A 20,712-nucleotide genomic window follows, 5' to 3' on the forward strand; every position below is an offset into this window, starting at 1 on the left:
AACCATATAATTTACCACAAATTTTAAATTAAATAAATAATTTTAAAATGTGTCGCATATTCGAATATTTGACATTCTAGAAACCTGATGGAATGCTATCCAAATACTTTATACGTTTTCATACGAATATTTAATATTCTAAATATTTTAAGGGAAAATACATAAATGGTCCCTAACTATAGGGTGCTATTTTATTAAGTCATTTGATTATTAAAAGTTACAAAAATGATCTTTTGACAATAGAATATTGATTTGTTAAGTCTGTCGACTATTAAAAGTTACAAATTTATCACCAGACTATTGATTATATTCCAAACTTGTCATTTTCTGTTAAACAATTAACGATTGTCTAAGTTTGACGTTAACATGATGACTGAAATATGATAGTCATTTGACAGTTCGTAATATAATGAATAGTCGATAAACTCAACAAAACAATATTATATAATCAAATAATCATTTTGTAACTTCTAATAAATGAGGGACTTAATAAAGTAGTATATTATAATTAGGGGACCATTTATATACTTTATCCATATTCAAATTTTAAATTAACTATTTGAATTATAGTTTGACATTAAATTAATACATAAAAAGGAAGTTTTTGTCAATAAATTTATTGTAGCACAGATGATTAGGGTATTTGCTCTCTCTTTTTAATGAGAGAAAAATTTGTGCGCCAATTGTTATTGAATTTTATTTACATATAAACAGATTATTTTGGTTTTCTTATCAATGCTGCAAATCAATTATCCATATATTATTTGAAGTTTTTGTTGGAAAATTTATATTTGCACAAACACAAAACACGATGACTTACGACAAATAAAACAGGGTTCACATTTTATTGATTGACAGTAAGTATATACTTCTGAGAAACCACATCAACAGAGAATCCGGCACCGGCAGCCGTCCCTCGGAGGCAGTTCCTGAATTATTCAAAACCAAAAAAGATCCAACTTCTCTCAAACAAAACGTCTCAGCCCTTCTTCCAAAGTGGTGTATTTCACTTCGGGGTATAGCTCAGAAGCCTCGAATCCGATGGACGGTTCGATCACAAAGTTAGTGCAGTCACCGTTGACAAAGACCGAGTGACTGAGTGCCGAGAAAAGATTGACCGGCATTGGAGACTCTGCAAGCGTTCGATGAAATGCGTGAATAAAATAACAAAGCATATAAGATTTCCAAATCAGAGGCAGGGGATTTTATCAACCTTGGATCTGTTTGAGCATTTATTCCTCTGGAACGTATGTTTTGTCAAGTGTTTTTCCAATCATTTTCTCCCACAGGGCGACGATCTCGTTGTACGAGTAGGTGTTGTTGGGAGGTCTGATGAAGAGGGTCTTGTTCAATGTTCTCGGGTCGTCGACGGTCTTCACAGTGTAGGTTGCGATATCGGCTTCGTGGTTTATAACAACTGCGAAATGGCTGTGATTACATATATATGTGGTTTGTTCAATCTCAAAACCAAGGGTTCATCAACTCTGTGATCATAATTGCTTATAGTTTACCTTTAGGATTTCCATCGCCTAGGATAACCACCTTGTCTCTCGGAGGAGAGGCGGTTCCCGGCGGTGCCACCGACAGAGATGGAAGAAAGTAGCCTGCAAAGCAGTTGGAAGCCACGTAAGTGTAGGGGATCCCTGCGACCTCGATGGCACGACGGATTTGAGCCCTGACTGCGTACATCGATTTGGCTGGTTCGACCGCAGTATTTAGGTCCAAATCAAATTCCGATGGGAAAAATCTCTGATTCGTGATTATTAAAAAAAAAATCCATTAGAATGTAGAAATTGAGGAAAAGAAGAAGAGTAAACCTAAACTGAGAAAGAAAGGCCAACCTTAACGTTACCAGCTTCTTTAATGGCAGCAATGATCTTAACTTGATCTTCCTGCTGACCGACACCGATGGTTGAAATCACGATGTCAACGTGTGTCGTAACCAGTTTTCGCCCGGACACAAAAATTTTACTCGGCGGGAAAAGTGATGTGAATAAATAGTTTTTGAAATGTTTTGGGAGTCGACATCGGCCTTTTGGGTCAGGTAAGTCGAATACCTAAAAATTATATTTTAAAAGAGTTTTTAAGAAAACATCAGTTAAAAGATGAACTGATCTGCGTTTATAACCAAAAATTCGTTCTTTTTAATAATAAAAAGGGATTCGTGGTCGGTTACGTTTAGGGAAGGATTAGCACCCCTACAACGCCCAAAATTGGTACTTATTAATTATAAATTGTCTCTATTATTAGAAATTTAAAAATTCAAAGATATATTTAATTTATAATTTTGTTTTTCAAATTTATAATTTTGAAAAAAATATTAATTTATATATATTTATAAATAAAATATTTATTTATTTAGAAATATCAGAAAATGACTTCTAGGTGCCTTAAGACAGTTCTTTTCTTCGATATTAAAAATAAATAAATAATTAAAACAATTAATATATAATTTATAAAATAAGATATTTAATAAAAATATCAGAAAACAGACTTCTAGGTGCTTTAAGACAGTCATTTTCTTAATATTGAAAATAAATATATATTAAAATATGATTAAAAGTAATTTATGAAATATAGGATTTTAAAATAAACAATATTATATTATATATATATATATATATTTATAAATAATAAAAAATATAATGAAATAATAATTAAAGCAATAAATAATAATAATATATAATAAATAATATTGCAAATAATGATTAAAATAAAAGGAATTAAAAATAGTATTAAAATGTAAAATATTAAAAATCATAGTCAAAAATGAAAATTTAATGATTAAAATGTAAAATTATAAACTAGAGTACTAATTCGAAATATAAAAGATGGGCATTAAAAGTGTAATTTAACCATAATTCATAATACGGGACTAAAACAAAAATATTGAAGTTATTGATGACTAAATATTTTATTTATCCTAATTATATATTTATTTACTGATTAATGACTAAAACATAATACATTAAAATTCGAATGCCAAATTAAAATAAATAAAAATAACTGGTGGTGACTATTTTGTAAAGATTATAAACATGGAACACCGCGGATGGGGTTTACCCCTTTACCCAAAACGCACAGTTATACCCATGAAACGACGTCGTTTCATATTGGGTATAAATACCCTATAACCAGCCGGCCCTAAGGGCCATTTCTCATTTGCTTCTTTTCTTTTTCTCTCTCTAATCTGAGAGAGAAAATTTTTCTCTCTTCTCTTTCTTAAAGCCTCCGGCCGGCCGCCTTGTTCCGGCGCCGACGCTTCCCGCCGGCCACTACTCACGGTGGCCGGAAAATACAAAATACCCTTAAACTAAAACCCCGATTTTTCTAAGCCTAAATCCAATGTCGTTTTCGCATAAAGTCTTACCAATTTTTGTAGATCTAAACGAAACCGAAGTTTTATCTTTGATTCTACACTGGTTCAGGCGCCGCTTCGAAGTCCTCCGATGATGGTAAGTCTCTCCCTCTTCTCTCGGTCGATTTTCGTTGCTTTGTGTATGGTTGTTTTCTTTTTTTCGTGGCTGTTGGTGTACTTGCTCTTGGTTACTGTCTGTTTCCTCGTCGTTTTTGTTATCTCCGTTCTTTGTGTTCGTCTCTTTCTCCGTTGCTCTCTGTTTTTTATTTTGCAGGTGAGTCGAGGCTTTTATAGCCTTGACGAAACACTCCTCGAACCGGTCACAGAAGGGTTTCTCAGTGAGTCACCATGCTATGGTGGTGACTCACCATAGAGCTCGACGTGGGGTGATGATGAGGCGTTTCTGGAGGCTTCGATGGGGGCGGCGTGGCATTACTGAAGCGTCGGCAACGGACGTGTGGCCTTCTGGAATCAATGGCGGCGGCTGAGGACTTCTGGAAATAGTAGAGGCGGTTGGGATAGGGTTGAGAAACCCTAGCTAAAACCCCAAATCAGTTCAGGGTTTATATTTGGGTCTGGGCCGGTTCTGGTTGTGCCTGGGATTTGTATTTGGGCTCCCAGGATCTGGGCTTATAATAATTATTTAATAATAATATAATATAATATAATATAATATATATAATAATAATAATTTTAATAATAATAATAAAAACAAAAATGAAAAAATTAGTGTATACAGTTGCCTCTCTTTGCTTATTCTTGTGTTAACAAGAATAGAGCAAAGACGAAAAAAATAATAATTTTGACTTCTTTTGAGTAAGACTGAAATGTTGAAAACATCATTCCAGAGGTCTTAAAACACATCATGCACTGAAGGGCTTACAGCTGACCCGAAGGTTTTTGAAAACATCAAAAAGCTCCCGAAGGCTTTTTGAAAACATCATGCACTGTAGGACTTACAGATGACCCTAAGGCTTTGAAAACATCAAAAAGCTCCCGAAGGCTTTTGGAAACATCATGCACTGTAGGACTTACAGATGACCCTAAGGCTTGAAAACATCAAAAAGCTCCCGAAGGCTTTTGGAAACATCATGCACTGTAGGACTTATAGATGACCCTAAGGCTTTGAAACATCAAAAAGCTCCCGAAGGCTTTTGGAAACATGCACTGTAGGACTTACAGATGACCCTAAGGCTTTGAAAACATCAAAAAGCTCCCGAAGGCTTTTTGGAAACATCATGCACTGTAGGACTTACAGATGACCCTAAGGCTTTGAAAACATCAAAAAGCTCCCGAAGGCTTTTTGGAAACATCATGCACTGTAGGACTTACAGATGACCCTAGGCTTTGAAAACATCAAAAAGCTCCCGAAGGCTTTTTGGAAAACATGCACTGTAGGACTTACAGATGACCCTAAGGCTTTGAAAACATCAAAAAGCTCCCGAAGGCTTTTTGGAAACATCATGCACTGTAGGACATACAGATGACCCTAAGGCTTTGAAAACATCAAAAAGTTCCCAAAGGCTTTTTGGAAACATCATGCACTACAGGACTTACAAATGACCCTAAGGTTTTGAAAACATCAAAAAGCTCCCGAAGTCTTTTTGGAAACATCATGCACTGTAGGACTTACAGATGTGGAAAATAGTTTACTAAGTAAAAAAACTAAGAAAATCGTTTTCTTACTTTTTAACAATTTTAATTTTAGAAAAGATTGAATGAGAAACTATGGAAATCGTTTTCTCATTATTTTTCGAAATAACATGTTGATTGGGTAACATGCCCCAATCTCAAGATAATGCTCATTCTTGTGGATTGCGTCCATCTATTCTTCAGATGTTGGCGTGATTCTTGTATTCGAGGTTTTAAAAACCTTCTTCTTGTAAGGTATTTTTTACCATGAATCTTCTTGTTCTTCCGAAGATATGTAAAACTTCATGTTTGAATGCACTCAGATGTATCAATGTAATGCATTGTCTATTATATAAATGATATTCTTATGAATGCATGAATGTTGATGCAATCTTCATTTGACTTCAAAGTGGTGAACTTGGTCTTCCTTCACTTCATCATTTATTGCCAGGGTTACCTCTGGATATCAGTGTAGAAACTTATGCTATCAAGCTTGCATTTCTGCAGAATCATCTGATCAACTTGTATCTTGGTTCCTTCTTTGCTTCATTTAAGTCTTAGAAGAAATGTTTCATTTATGGAACTCTTGTCATAGTCAAAATTATGACCCTGATACCCCATTTTATCTTGGATAAAACCAACTTTATTTGCTTGGACTTGTGTATAAATCCCATAAAGCTTTCATATTTGAAAAGAGAATCTATCATCTTTAAAAAGAGAACCTATCATCTTTGAAAAGAGAATCTATCATCTTTGAAGAGTGTAGATGTAGATATGTCTGACTCAACAGGGATTAATTAGGAGAGTAGAGTCTGTTCTAATTTAACTCTTGAAACACATTACAAGGAAGATTTATCCCAATTCCTTTCATGTCTCCACATATAATCAGATCTCGAATAAGGCAACTTGGACCATATCATGTCGAGATGCTTAACAACAACCTATCGTTCAACCTTAGTTGGCGCCACTAGTTTCTTGTTGTTAAAATTTCAGCTCTCCTTCTATGGAAATAAATCTTCATCATATCTCATTTCTAATCTTGGGGTTGAAGAAAACAGACTTCATCTTGGATCAATATATGGAAACCATATGATCACAATATTGGTTTAGCACCATAATTACTGGTTCGTATTTGACATCACATTCACCATTTCCTGTGGCTTCTGCTTGGATTGCTGGTCAGGAAAACTCTTTGCACAGTTTTTAAATATTTTGTATGATGTCACAAGACCACTTGAGAACAAAACTCAGTGGGAATACAAATGAGATATTGGTATGACCAAAAAGTTGGTCAAATCCACAAGATATGCTAGAGTCGAATTGAATTAGAGATACCAACTGATCTTGATATCCTCTCGGGCAAGGGCAAATGTGATACTTATCATATTTTCTTCTGTAATGAGCATTATAGAAAGTAGAAACACTTCAGATATATGATCCATGTACAGAACGATATCCATAGAATTCTTGATGCTGGGGATGAAACGTACATGATAAACCCAAAATAGATGAAAACTCAGTTCATCCTAGCTGGCAATGATAACCCCAATAACAACGGGAATAACAATAATATAAGTGAGTTGAGTCTCCCTTTTCAATGTCATCAAGTAAGCAAAAACTGATGTGAAAAACAGCTTCATAATCCCAACAGTATGGTTGAAACTAATTGCCATGAATCTCAAAGAAATATTTTCAATTATCACTGACACACAAAAGGCCAAATTCAAAGCCGAGATCTTGAGGAACTGAACCCTGGATCGAGTAGTCTGCCTGGGGACCATCTTTATCCAACCATGATGTAGTTTAACAAAGAATACATTATCATGTGACATATGTTAAGAATATTGGGTATTTGAAACCATACTTGCTGAGTATATATTTGTTCAACAACAACATGATCAACATGTAACTGCTTGATGAACGAATCAATTATGTATAGTCAGCTAGACTGTCACTGTTTCACCATTTTCATTTTTCATACCTTTCTATCTTATTGGAAATATTTGTTCAAGGCAATAATCTTGACACAGGATGATATGGGTCTTCAGGATGCCCCAACATTTGCTGATACAGACATTCAAAATTCATCAACATTTCTGATTCTGATTGAAATGGGCTTTCAGGATGCCCTAGCATTTGTTTCTTGCTGATCCTTTAAATGTTCTACATGGATCTGTATGAAATAACCTTTAAAATGCCCCAACATTTGTTGATACAGATGTTAAAAAATGCATTCAACATTACTTCTTGTTGAGATAAGCTTCCAAGAATGCACTACATGGATCATTTCTGTCTGAAATGGCTTTCGAGATACCCCAAATCTGTTTATCTTGAATACACTCAATCTGGTATCACTAAACAGCAGTAACTGGAGGAATTCTCTTCATGTTGTCACAAACTTAAGAAGTGTTCAATTATTCTGACAGAAACGTCTGAGATATGTGAATGAGGTGATCATCTTCTGGATATGGAGGAGTCTAGTCAGACAGAGCGGTATAAATCGCTTGGTAATCCATTCCAGGCCGATACAGTGGCTTATCATCTTTCAGTGAAGGCTATTTCTGGAATATAATTTTCTGTAGAAGAGAAACCAATTTATGTGAACAGTAATCTGATGCAATAGCAAGACTACAATATACAGTGGTATAGGCTCTTGAAACATCCACACCCATGCAACATGTTAATTCTGATAACTACTCATCTGATTATGAAGCGATCTTTCAGGATGATTTCACAGATATTGATAGTTCTTCTAATATCGAGGAAATCCTAAATTCTGATTCTGATGAGGAGAATAAACTGTTATACTTGACGAAAATGGGGTACTCAGAAGCTGAGGCTTCAATAGCCATGAAGATATGTGGTCTGAATTCATCAATTGCAGAGTTGACAGATTTTATATGTGCTGTTCAAATATCAAAGGCTGCTGACGCACTTCTTCTGATAGAAGATAGGAATCCATTATGCAATGATCCTAATTACAAGAAAAGGCAAAACTCGAGCTATGATTTTTGGGAAAGGAATAAGCAGAAGAAGCTTGAAAAGAAGCTTCTTAATGAAGACGATCATGCAGTTCATCTTTTAATTCCAATGATTGGTTCTGGGGTTCCTACCGAACCAGATCAGATAACTCAAAGAACACTTCCAGAAGATGCTATTGGGTCTCCTTATTTCTATGAGCAATTCATCTTTCAAATCCAATGATTGGTTTTGGGGTTCATACCAAATCAGATCAGATAACTCAAAGAACACTTCCAGAAGATGCTATTGGGTCTCCTTATTTCTACTACGAGAACGTGGCACTTGCTCCAGTTAATGTTTGGACCGAAATGTCACGGTACTTATACGATGTAGAGCCAAAATTTGTAGATTCGAAACATTTTTGTGCTGCTACCCGGAAATGGGGCTATATTCATAATCTGCCAATTAAGAACAGATTTCCTCTTATTCTACTTTCTCATTGCACCATACATGATGCTTTTCCATTGACAACAAACTGGTGAGTTTCCTGGGATAAAGTTGAACTGTTTACAAACATGTACAGGAAGTGCCAAATTGATAGAAAGGATCCGTAAGGCTCTTGAAGCTTATGACGATGAGTCACCTTCGAGTGTCCAGAAGTATATTCTTGATGAGTGCTGAAAATGGAATCTGGTATGGGTTGGAAGGAATAAAATTGTTCCACTTGAACCTGATGAGGTGGAAATGCTTCTAGGTTTCCCTAAAAACCATACATGAGGAGATGCTAGAGACATGTTCTCCGGTGATATCAATGTCATATCTTTTTCTTTTTTTTTGGATCAGTGATGCAGAGGTCGCCTTCTACTGTCTTGGCATATCTTTGAAAACAGATGTGCAAGAACTGAATAATGATCGGTTGGAGCAATTGATGAGTAGATTTGTCGAATTTGACCTTGTTGTCAGTGGCATCCAGCGTAACAACCTTACTGGAAGAAATAAACATCATAAGGATGAACTAGAAGATTTTTGTTGGTGAATTTTCTTGCAATGACTACTAAGACAACTATCTCTTCTGCTGCTCCAATATATCCCACTCTTTTCGAATCATGGAACGATTTAGTTGACAGTAAAACTGGTCATCTTCAACTTTTGGAATCCTGTAACCAATGTTACCATATATAAAAGGCCTATAAGGGTATATTCTGTTCCAATGTCTTATTCTGTGCCATATGTTCTCAATTTCAAGTTCAGAAATCTTCTGAAAGACATAATGGATATAATCTTGTCAAGGAAATTGATCAGCATGGAAGAAATAGCAATGATGTATCAAGACTTGAGCCAGCATCACGGTATAACCAGAGTGCAGGTAGTGACTTGTTCATTCCCATAATACATCTTACTGGACTTATATCTCTGTGATGTAATCTGCCAGAAACATGGATTAATGGTTGGGGAAAATAATTTGTCTGGTGATGCTTATCGCCCTCAGCATGAAATAAGCGATAATCTTTCTTGATGTAATATGTCATAGGAGAGTGTCACAAGTTCAATTCTCCAGACTTTCTGGCTTCTTGGACCACTTGCTTTCAAAAATGTGAAGTGTTTCATTTTTCTGGCCTCGTTCATTCTTTTTCTACAACAGAGGTAGAATAAGCAACAATTGCTTCAATGACCTTCCTCATTTGAGACTGTCATGTTTGAAAATGTTTTTTCTCCTTTCTTTATCGAAGAATGAAAGAATTTTGCAAAGTAATGCCCTTCTCAGGTTCACAATATAATCAAATCATAAACAATGAATTTAATGAATATCAAATAAATCAACTATATTTTTAAATCATTCAAAAATCATAGTCCTATGGCAAGTGTCAAAATTATTAACTGATTTAAGGTGTAGGTGAATTCTGGTAAAGTAAGGTCTCTCAAATTAGTCCAACATATATGTCTCTTTGGGTTAACTTGAAGAAATGATTGTTATGCTCATCTTGTAGAGATACTTCTCGTTGTTATGCTCATCTCGTAGAGATACTTCTTGTGTCTGACTCTCAGGAACGTCTTTTGGGATGTGCGGTGCTTCATTTAAGAGCTTAAGATCATCTCTTATGTCGTTTGTTGCACCATTCAATATTCGAGCCGCCTTTTTAGGTTTTCAACTCGAATCCTCCTTTGGTTCTAAGATTTTATTTAAAAATTTACATCTTGAACCCCCTTTTATCATTTTTCATATCATGCATTAAGGATTTAAAAAACTAATTTTTGCAAATAAAAATCAATCTTGAGAGGCAGAATGAATTCTGAAGATATTCTCTTTAGATGCCTTCAATCTTGCTTTACTTGACTTGGATCTGCCTTGCTGGGGATTTTTCCATCATCTGGATCCCTCTAGATTTCCAAATTTTGGGTTTATTTCCATTTTCTCATATCTTCATCATTTCTTGCTTTTCTTATTGAATATGAATCTTTGAATTAATTGTACTTGATCCATCTTGTAACTTGAGGCTCCATGGGTTACCCATCTTGATTCAATTTCTCCTCTCTTTTTTCCCCCTTTTCTTTTTCCTTTTTTCTCATTTTTCCTTTTTCATCTTTTTTTTTCATCTTCATCTTTTTTTTCTTCTTTCTTTGTTGGATGAGTATAATACTTCAATTGCTTTGAATGCCTCCTTTTCCTTTTGTCATTTTTCTCTTAAGCATAATATCTCTTGACAGAATCTGAGTTTATTTGGTTTCTCAGAACTTTCCCATCCATTTCTGCCAAGATCGACGCTTCTCCGGAAAAGGTCTCTATTTCCCACGAAAATCTTTATGTAACAGCAATACTAGATCACACACTTGGAACTCTCTAGGATGTGATCTTTCATAATCCGTTTCTAATGCATTTGCTCATGGTAAATAGCTTTCAATTGATTCTCATCAATAAGGTTTAATTGATCAAATCGAGCTTGGATACATTCAGTCTTCTCCAATTTGACCTCCTTTAGGATACAAAATGGGATCTCAACTTCATTAGTAACTGCTTCCATCCCATAGACTAAACAATAAGGTGTTGCCCCAGTAAATGTTCGCACAGTAATTCAATATGCATATAAGGCAAAAGTTAGCTTCTCGTGCCAATCTTTGTAAGCTTCAGTGGTCTTTGTAATGATCCTCTTAAGGTTCTTATTTGCTCTTGCAAATGCCCCATTCATCTTTGGGTGATATGACACTGAGTTGACGTGCTTGATCTGTGCGCGAAGTTTAGTCATCTCATACATAGAAGTCCTTGTAAAAAGAGGTATCTCCAGGGGGATGAATATTCAAGATTAACTTTCATTTACATGAAAACAATGTAATTAATGCATGATATATTTATTTAAATCAATCATTTTTTCTTCTTTGAGTATGCCCTAATCACTCGAAATTATCTTCAATGAGTTGGTCTATGATACCTCATCTCGTCTCTTCTTGTAGTAAGATTCACGGATAATTGAAAGTTTGGTTCTTTTGAGGTCTTTTGGTTTATGACGGTTTTGTGTTTGGAAGGACAAATGTGTGACTTTTAAAGTCATGTATATGGTGGAAGGTAGTATAATGAATCGATCAACTCTACCCGAAAAAGTAAACATCTAGAGTTGGTATCTCAAAAACAGGTGGAGACATTACTTCAAAGTCTCAGATAAATATAGTGTCAGGATTTGGTTTTGGTAAGGGTCGAGTAATTGGCGTTGAATGAGATATGGAAGATATAATTTTACCACTTGCCAAAGATCTATAGCTCTTGAAAATTTAAAAGAATATTTAATCTACTTGATACTCAATAATCTCAAGGTTAAAACTTGATTCCTTGCTCATAACCATAAAAGCAATACACATTTATTTATAGCACAAAAGGTGGAGAAAGGAACAAAAAAAACAAGTTCAAACAAGATGTTGAAAATAGAAAGTACTACAGTGGTAGATAACATTTCCACTTGTTTATGCATCATGGCTCATTATTCCTATTATGTTGGGTATGTAATCGGATCAGGGTTCTTTTCTTCATTTGCCCCCCATTTCTTGATCATTTCTTATGTCAAAACCCCTTTATCAACAAGCATATCAATTTCTTTTAACAGTGGCCTACAATTGCCTGTAGAATGCCCCTTTACCCCCAAGTGGAAATTACAAACACTATCTTGATCATAGCTATGAGCAGAAGGGTTTGGTGTCACTTTAGTTGGTCTTGGTGTGATGTATTGACCTTTAACCAAATGAGGATACAAGTCTGAAATGGAAGTTTAGAACACTTTCAAAGTTTTTCTTGATCGCATGACTTCTTTGGTCGACGAACAGTTACTTGTCTTTTTTTGCAATTGCGAGGACTCTGGATGCGACACTCATTCACATGATCAGCTTTTACTTTTTGATCCGCCGGGCTCCTGGATGTGACTTTTGAGTTTCTTCATTGATTACATCTCAATTAATTTTCCACTTGTCACAAATTCTCAAATTCCTTCGTCGGGTTTGCCTGCATTAACTCGAGAAGGCGCTGGAAGGGAATCACGAAACTACGTGATATCTCTTCTTCTAACATGGAGGTTGAACTTTGCTGCCACCTCTCCATCTTAAGGCATATTCTTGAAATATTTCATTGGTTTTTCTTTACTCTTCGAAGATCCATACGTGAGCTAAGCCTTTAACATACCGATATTGTCCCAAAAATGCCAGCTAAATCAACCCATCTCTTGATCTGTTCTTGGTCAACTGATTACCAGACTACTGTGGGCCAATAAGGCTATCATGGAAAGAGTGAATTAACAGATCATCATAACTTAAATATCCTTCCATTTTTCTGCAAACATTCTCAAAGGATTAAGGGACAATGGTGCCATCATATTTCTCAAAATCAGGCATTTGAAATCATGGGAATAACCAAATTTGGAACCAAGCTGAGCTCTCTTGCTTCTAATTCTTTGTGGTGGGCACTAACATCTTTCATGTTTCTGATTGCTTTCTCTTCCCTCTTAACTCTCTCCTCATATTGTGAATAATGAACAAGGCTATTCTTTGGGTTCAATTGAGATTCCCTAGAGGGTTTTACCATTTTCGACCCTCCAATCTGACAGCATGGTTGCTCTTTATCAATTACTCTTCTTTATCAGATGCCACACACTGAATAATTTGATTTGATCCATCTGGTGAATCTGATGTTTCTTTCCTTATATCCTGAGGTAACCCTGTCAATTGTTCTGGCCATTGATCTTGTAGTCCCTCATAAGATTGCCATTGTTTTCATGATGATGGTACAAATATGAATGAATGATCTCAATTTTACTGTTACAAACCTTTCATGAAGTATTTACATGTTTTTATAATTAATGTATATAACAATACTTAAATAATAAATGTAATGTAAATGCAAAAATGTATAAATGTAAAAATAAGAATGCAAACTGTGCAATGTAAAAGCATATATAAAAGTATGAATACAAAATGAAAATGCAAAGATGTGAAATTCGTGCATTAAATAAAACTTTTACATATAGGGGATGGCTTTTACTCCTAACTTCTCTATTTCCCTTAAAAGCCAAACTAACTTCCTTTCATGCTCAGGTGTGGAGTTCTCAATCTGCTTTAATTCTCTTGCGAAGCCAGCTATGTCCACCAACTTATGAGCCACATTGTTTGCTTGAACAACAGCTTCCTTCATGATATTGTCTTTTCCTTCATCTTTTGCATTAACTCTCGAAGTTGTAAACATATTGTTCATTTTTCTTGTGAGAGAATCTTTATGTTCCAAAAGTTCTCGTACAAGATCTCCATAATCATCTAAACATTTCTTCAATGTCTTGTTCTTATCGATAGTGGCTTTAATTCAGTATCAATTTCATGCTGATGTATCTGATATGATGCTTCCATGTTGGTCATAGCACTATTCAACATTTGATTGTCGACTTGATATTTTCTCGATTTCATGACAGTTGTATTGAGTCTTTCTTCTGCAAATCGTAAATCATGAGAAAACTTCTTGGCTCGTCCTTCATTTATGTTGCAATTCTTTTTCAGTTTGGTGATCCCTGTTATCTACTCTTCTGGGGTGTTTCCTATGCCAGCATTTTGAAAGGCTTGACTTACCTTCTGGAAATCTTCCTGTATGGTTTCCATTTTGGTGCTCAATTTATCGTTTTCAATCTTTAAATGACGTATTTGAGCTTCAAACCTCAGCAAATCTTCTTCTCTCTGGGCGCCCCTACTGATACTCTTACCTTTGAAGATTTTTGGTATTAATCTAGCAGGACCTTCGGTTACCAAACTAGGTCGAACATTTACCATAAATTGTAAGGTTCCATGATCCAAAAGACTTTGGACTCGACGTTTGAAGGCAAGACAATTCTCAATAGTATGTCCTTGAGCTCCGGCATGATATTCACAATAAACGTTGATGTCATACCAATTCAGATATGGAGGTTGGAACGGTTTTATGTAGTACGGGGCCACTTCTTGCCCTTCAAGTAGCTTTTCATATAACTCTTTATATGATATAGGTATAGCATCAACATGAGAACCGCCTTTTATCTTGGATTGAACCTGAGTTTTAGACGTCGGGAGCAGACTAAACTTCATTGATTTTAGATTATATGATTTCTTCTCATCTCTGGGAGCTTCTTCTCATCTTCTTCTCTCTGGGCGCCCCTACTGATACTCTTACCTTTGAAGATTTTTGGTATTAATCTAGCAGGACCTTCGGTTACCAAACTAGGTCGATCATTTAACATAAATTGTAAGGTTCCATGATCCAAAAGACTTTAGACTCGACGTTTGAAGGCAAGACAATTCTCAATAGTATGTCCTTGAGCTCCGGCATGATATTCACAATAAACGTTGATGTCATACCAATTCAGATATGGAGGTTGGAACGGTTTTATGTAGTACGGGGCCACTTCTTGCCCTTCAAGTAGCTTTTCATATAACTCTTTATATGATATAGGTATATCATCAACATGAGAACCGCCTTTTGTCTTGGATTGAACCTGAGTTTTAGACGTCGGGAGCAGACTAAACTTCATTGATTTTAGATTATATGATTTCTTCTCATCTCTGGGAGCTTTTACAGTTGTCACCATTTCCTTGGTATCTCCAGACGATTTGTGAATACGAATGATGATTGTTTGTAATTTCTCAAACTGGTTAAGATCAAAAGTCCCTTGTGCATATGACATTGCAGAGTTAGGTTCATTGAGCTCTCTCTCTTTCTGTGTAGGGGTTTCTTTTTCTTTGTCTAAAACAGATATTCTATCCATCATCTTGGTCATCTGTTCTCTTATTTCGTATCCTTTTGCTCTTCAATGGGCATACGATCTTGGGTGCATAGCTCTCATCTATCCTCGGAGTTCCCTCAGGATGCATTTTCTTGGCCGCATCATATTTTGTTTGATCATAAAACTTTTTGTCCATTTACGATTTCTTTCCAATATGATGAACAGTCTTTCAAGTAAACACCTTTTGATTATGCCATGATCGTGCAATGCAAACAAAATAAATTCATGCAAACAAGTTAGAGCAAAATAAAATGAGAAAAGAAAATAAATTGGTTAGTACCAATTAATAGAAATAAAAATTCTATCTATCAATGTATAAATCTTAACCTCATGCTTTCTATTTCCATGCTTTGTTTGGAAAAAATTAACCTAACCGCATGATTTCTAGTTCACATGCATTTATTCAGGAAAAAGAAAATGAAATAAAATAAATTAAAAGCTAAAGCTTATTTCTCCTTTGTGTATACCTACTGACAAAATTTCGGCATGGTTTCAGATCGGGAGAGTTTCTAGGGTTTATTATATGCAAGGTTTCAGTTCTAGGAGTAAAGGTACTCAAACTGTCCTTGTTGATACCCCCTTAGGCTGTCAAACCCTCAATCCTAGTCCATTACAGACTTTAGTGGATCGAGTTCAATTCGAGGGGACACATTTCTCTATGCCTGACACGGAGAATAAATTGTCACAAAGACATAGAGCATATGAACCCCGAAAGTTACTTGCTAGGTCTGACACAGAGAATAAATTCTCACAAAGACGTCGCTTTCACTCCCACTTAAAAGGGACAAGCTTGATTAGAAAGCTTATGTTATACAATGCAAGTGTTGTGTGTGAGGAGAAATGTTCAAACCTCTAACAGACAAATAAAATAATTAATACCTGAATAAAATAAATAAAAAAATATTAATAAAATAATATAAAAATAATAAGTAATAAAAAATTTCAAAGAAAAGAATTAAAAATTAAATATATGAATTTTTAATTTCCAACTGATAGAGAATATTTACAATTGATTTTAAAGTTTGACAATCCCCAGCGGAGTCGCCAAGCTGTCGTAACCGCTTTTCGCCCGGGCACGAAAATTTTACTCGACGGGAAAAGTGATGTGAATAAATGGTTTTTAAAATGTTTTGGGAGTCGCCATCGACCTTTTGGGTCAGGTAGGTCGAATACCTAAAAATTATCTTTTAAAAGAGTTTTTAAGAAAACATCAGTTAAAAGATGAACTGATCTGCGTTTATAACCAAAATTCGTTCTTTTTATAATAAAAAGGGATTTGTGGTCGGTTACGTTTAGGGAAGGATTAGCACCCCTACAACGCCCAAAATTGGTACTTATTAATTATAAATTGTCTCTATTATTAGAAATTTAAAAATTCAAAGATATATTTAATTTATAATTCTGTTTTTCAAATTTATAATTTTGAAAAAAATATTAATTTATATATATTTATAAATAAAATATTTATTTATTTAGAAATATCAAAAAAGGACTTCTAGGTGTCTTAAGACAGCTCTTTTCTTCAATATTAAAAAATAAATAAATAATTAAAACAATTAATATATAATTTATAAAATAGGATATTTAATAAAAATATCAGAAAACGGACTTCTAAGTGCTTTAAGACATTCATTTTCTTAATATTGAAAAATAAATATATATTAAAATATGATTATTAAAAGTAATTTATGAAACATAGGATTTTAACAAATAAAATATTATTTATTATATATTTATTTATTTATATAAATAATAAAATAATAATAATGAAAATAATTAAAGCAATAAATAATAATAATAATAAAAATTTCAAATAATAATTAAAAAAAAGGAATTAAAAATATAGTATTAAAATGTAAAATATTAAAAATCATAGTCAAAAATGAAAATTTAATGATTAAATGTAAAATTATAAAACTAGAGTACTAATTCGAAATATAAAAGATGGGCATTAAAAGTGTAATTTAACCATAATTCATAATACGGGACTAAAACAAAAATATTGAAGTTATTGAGGACTAAATATTTTATTTATCCTAATTATATATATATTTACTGATTAATGACTAAAACATAATACATTAAAATTCGAATGCCAAATTAAAATAAATAAAAATAACTGGTGGTGACTATTTTGTAAAGATTACAAACATGGAACACCGCGGAAGGGGTTTACCCCTTTACCCAAAACGCACAGTTATACCCATGAAACGGCGTCGTTTCATATTGGGTATAAATACCCTATAACCAGCCGACCCTAAGGGCCATTTCTCATTTGCTTCTTTTCTTTCTCTCTCTCTAATCTGAGAGAGAAATTTTTTCTCTCTTTTCTTTCTTAAAGCCTCCGGCCGGCCGCCTTGTTCCGGCGCCGACGCTTCCCGCCGGCCACTACTCACGGTGGTCGGAAAATACAAAATACCCTTAAACCAAAACCCCGATTTTTCTAAGACTAAATCCAAGGTCGTTTTCGCATAAAGTCTTACCAATTTTTGTAGATCTAAACGAAGCCGAAGTTTTATCTTTGATTCTACACTGGTTCAGGCGACACTTCGAAGTCCTCCGATGATCGAAGTCTCTCCCTCTTCTCTCGGTCGATTTTCGTTGCTTTGTGTATGGTTGTTTTCTTTTTTTTTGTGGCTGTTGGTGTACTTGCACTTGGTTACTATCTGTTTCCTCGTCGTTTTTGTTCTCTCCGTTCTCTGTGTTCGCCTATTTCTCCGTTTCTCTCTGTTTTTTATTTTGCAGGTGAGTCGAGGCTTTTATAGCCTCGAAGAAACACTCCTCGGACCGGTCACAAAAGGGTTTCTCGGTGAGTCACCATAGCTTTGGTGGTGACTCACCCTAGAGCTCGACGTGGGGTGATGACGAGGCGTTTCTGGAGGCTTCGATGGGGGCGGCGTGACATTACTGAAGCGTTGGCAACGGACGTGTGGCCTTCTGGAATCAACGGCAACGACTGAGGACTTCTGGAAATAGTAGAGGTGGTTGGGATAGGGTTGAGAAACCCTAGCTGAAACCCCAAATTAGTTCAGGGTTTCTATTTGGGTCTGGGCCAGTTCTGGTTAGGCCTAGGATTTGTATTTGGGCTCCCGGGATCTGGGCTTATAATAATTATTTAATAATATAATATAATATATAATATAATAATAATAATAATAATAATAATTTTAATAATAATAATAATAATAAAAATGAAAAAATTAGTGTTTACAACGTGCTTTATCGCCTTCACCAAACTCTCATGATCATAGAGATCCCCCTGTGCATAGAATGCCCATAAAGTCAAAATAAATAACATAAATTCACAACCATGAAATATGAATATGCATGTGAAGAGGTCGTAGACTTACGATCAAGATTTGGACCCCTAAGTTCTTGAAGTTGTCGATGATTTTACACTTAACAGGGTCGGAAAGGGTGTTATCTCTTACAAGAGCAAAAGTGGGGTGATCCTCTTCTGCACTGGTTTCAACGATGAACTTTCCGATGTATCCAGTTCCTCTGATGTTCAAAACCTTGCTCTTCTCCGCCATTGAAGAGTTTCTTCTGCCACGGGAACGAGAACTATGTTGGTACGAAAGAAGAGGGTTTGGATTATATGTTTCTTTTTTGTGATGGAATTTGACAGACAAATGCTGCCATTATTTATAGTTTGAAAACAGGATCTAAACTTGCTACAATAGCCTTTTTCGTTGAAACTTTGTGCCCACGTGCATACTTTTCCCGCCAGAATTTTCTTCCATTTTTTATTGCCTTATGTAATCACCATTTTTTACCTTGATTAAGATGGTTTCCTGCTCTAATTAGCACCTGCAACAGTCCCTCCACGTTACAAATTCTAACTTCACATTCCAACAACTTCTACCCACAAAAGCAACCCCTCCACGTTTCAGCAAGCAAAAGCAGCCCCTCCACACGTACCAACAACAACCACACATACAAGGAGGAAAAAAATTATCTTTGATTCTTCTTTTGTAAACTGGGGCTATAAAAATCCCATAACAATATGTAATTTTTACAGAGAAAATCTAGCAGCAATATGTAATATTTTTTAAATTTATTATAGTTTAAATTTATGTGATTCATATATAAGTGTAAATATAATTTAAATGTTGTATTTTTAATTTACAACATAATATCTATAATATTTTAAATTGATGTAGTTTAAATTGATTTGATTTATATGTAAGTGTAAATATAATTTAAATATTATATTTTTAATTTACAATATAATGTCTATAATAGATATTTTATCTTTTCAAACTTATTTTTTAACTGTAATTTCAAACAATTAAACTTTAATCTTTACTTTTATATAATATTTTTAAAAATTACCTTTTAAAAGTTACATCAAACTGATTCGTAGAAAGTAAGAGATAACTTTTGTTTCTTAAACAAACATAACGCTCAAAGTTGAGTGATTAAATTAAATAATTTTTTATATAATTTCTTGTAAATAAATAGTGCTTAATTCGAACGAAATTATTATTTGAAAATTATATAACAAAATTTTATAGACTTATTTAAATGTAAATTTTAAAATAAGTGCTTAATTGAAATAATTTTATATTTAAAAATATTAACTGAAATAAAATTTTATTTAAGAGTATATTTAATTATCACCTGATTCGAAATGATTAATTTATCAAATAAATTTTTTAAAAGATAATCATATTTTAGAAACTTAATGTGTAATTTAACCCTTTTGAAAATAAAATAAAATTTAACCCAACTTAAAATTCTCTTTTTCTAAATCATTTATTTTGATTTTTGAAAAATCTAAATCATTTTTCAAAATTTCATTTTGATTTTCAAAATCAACTTTTGCTTTCAAAATCAAACTATCTTTAATTTTGAGTTTTGAAATTAATTTCGTATATTTGGAATTCATGATCTGAAATCCCAAATACAACCTATTATAAGCATCTTGTAACTCTTCAAAAGTAAATGAATTAAATTCATTTGAGTAAGAAGATACCTTTAAATCTTCATGAGTGGCCATTGGGCATAGGTTGACTACTTCATCATCATTAGAGTCATCTTCATCACTCCAAGCTGCCACATATGCCTTCTTCTTGGAAGATCTCTTCTTTCTTAGAAGGGAACAATCATACTTGACATGTCCTATTCTTTGACAATTAAAGCACACCGGGTGACTCTTCTTCTTGGTTGATTCATGCTTTACTTCCTTGGAAGTCATGAATCTCTTTAACTCTTTTAAGATCTTGACCATCTCATCTTCTTGTTCATCATCGTCTTCATCCACCTCATCACTTGAATCTTGATAGCTTTTATTGGTGGATTTGAAGGCAATGTCTACCTCCTCCTTCTTCTTCTTCTTGTTTTTCTCCTCTTCTTTTTTTTCATCTTGTTTCACCATCATCTCATGAATGAGAAGGGAACCAATTAGCTCGTCGAGAGTGAGAGACTTTAGGTTTCTTGCTTCGATAATAGTTGTCTTCTTCGATTGCCACTCATTTGGAAGAT

The 20,712-nt window shown here is 34.3% G+C and overlaps 1 pseudogene; it reads right to left on the reverse strand.

The window, feature by feature from the left end:
• Window positions 1-912: 912 nt before the first annotated feature.
• LOC120145921 lies at window positions 913-18,758 on the reverse strand (annotated as a pseudogene).
• Window positions 18,759-20,712: the final 1,954 nt, after the last annotated feature.

Source organism: Hibiscus syriacus, unplaced genomic scaffold (genome assembly GCF_006381635.1).
Source record: "Hibiscus syriacus cultivar Baekdansim isolate YM2019G1 unplaced genomic scaffold, ASM638163v2 tig00110895_pilon, whole genome shotgun sequence".
Taxonomy (NCBI): domain Eukaryota; kingdom Viridiplantae; phylum Streptophyta; class Magnoliopsida; order Malvales; family Malvaceae; genus Hibiscus; species Hibiscus syriacus.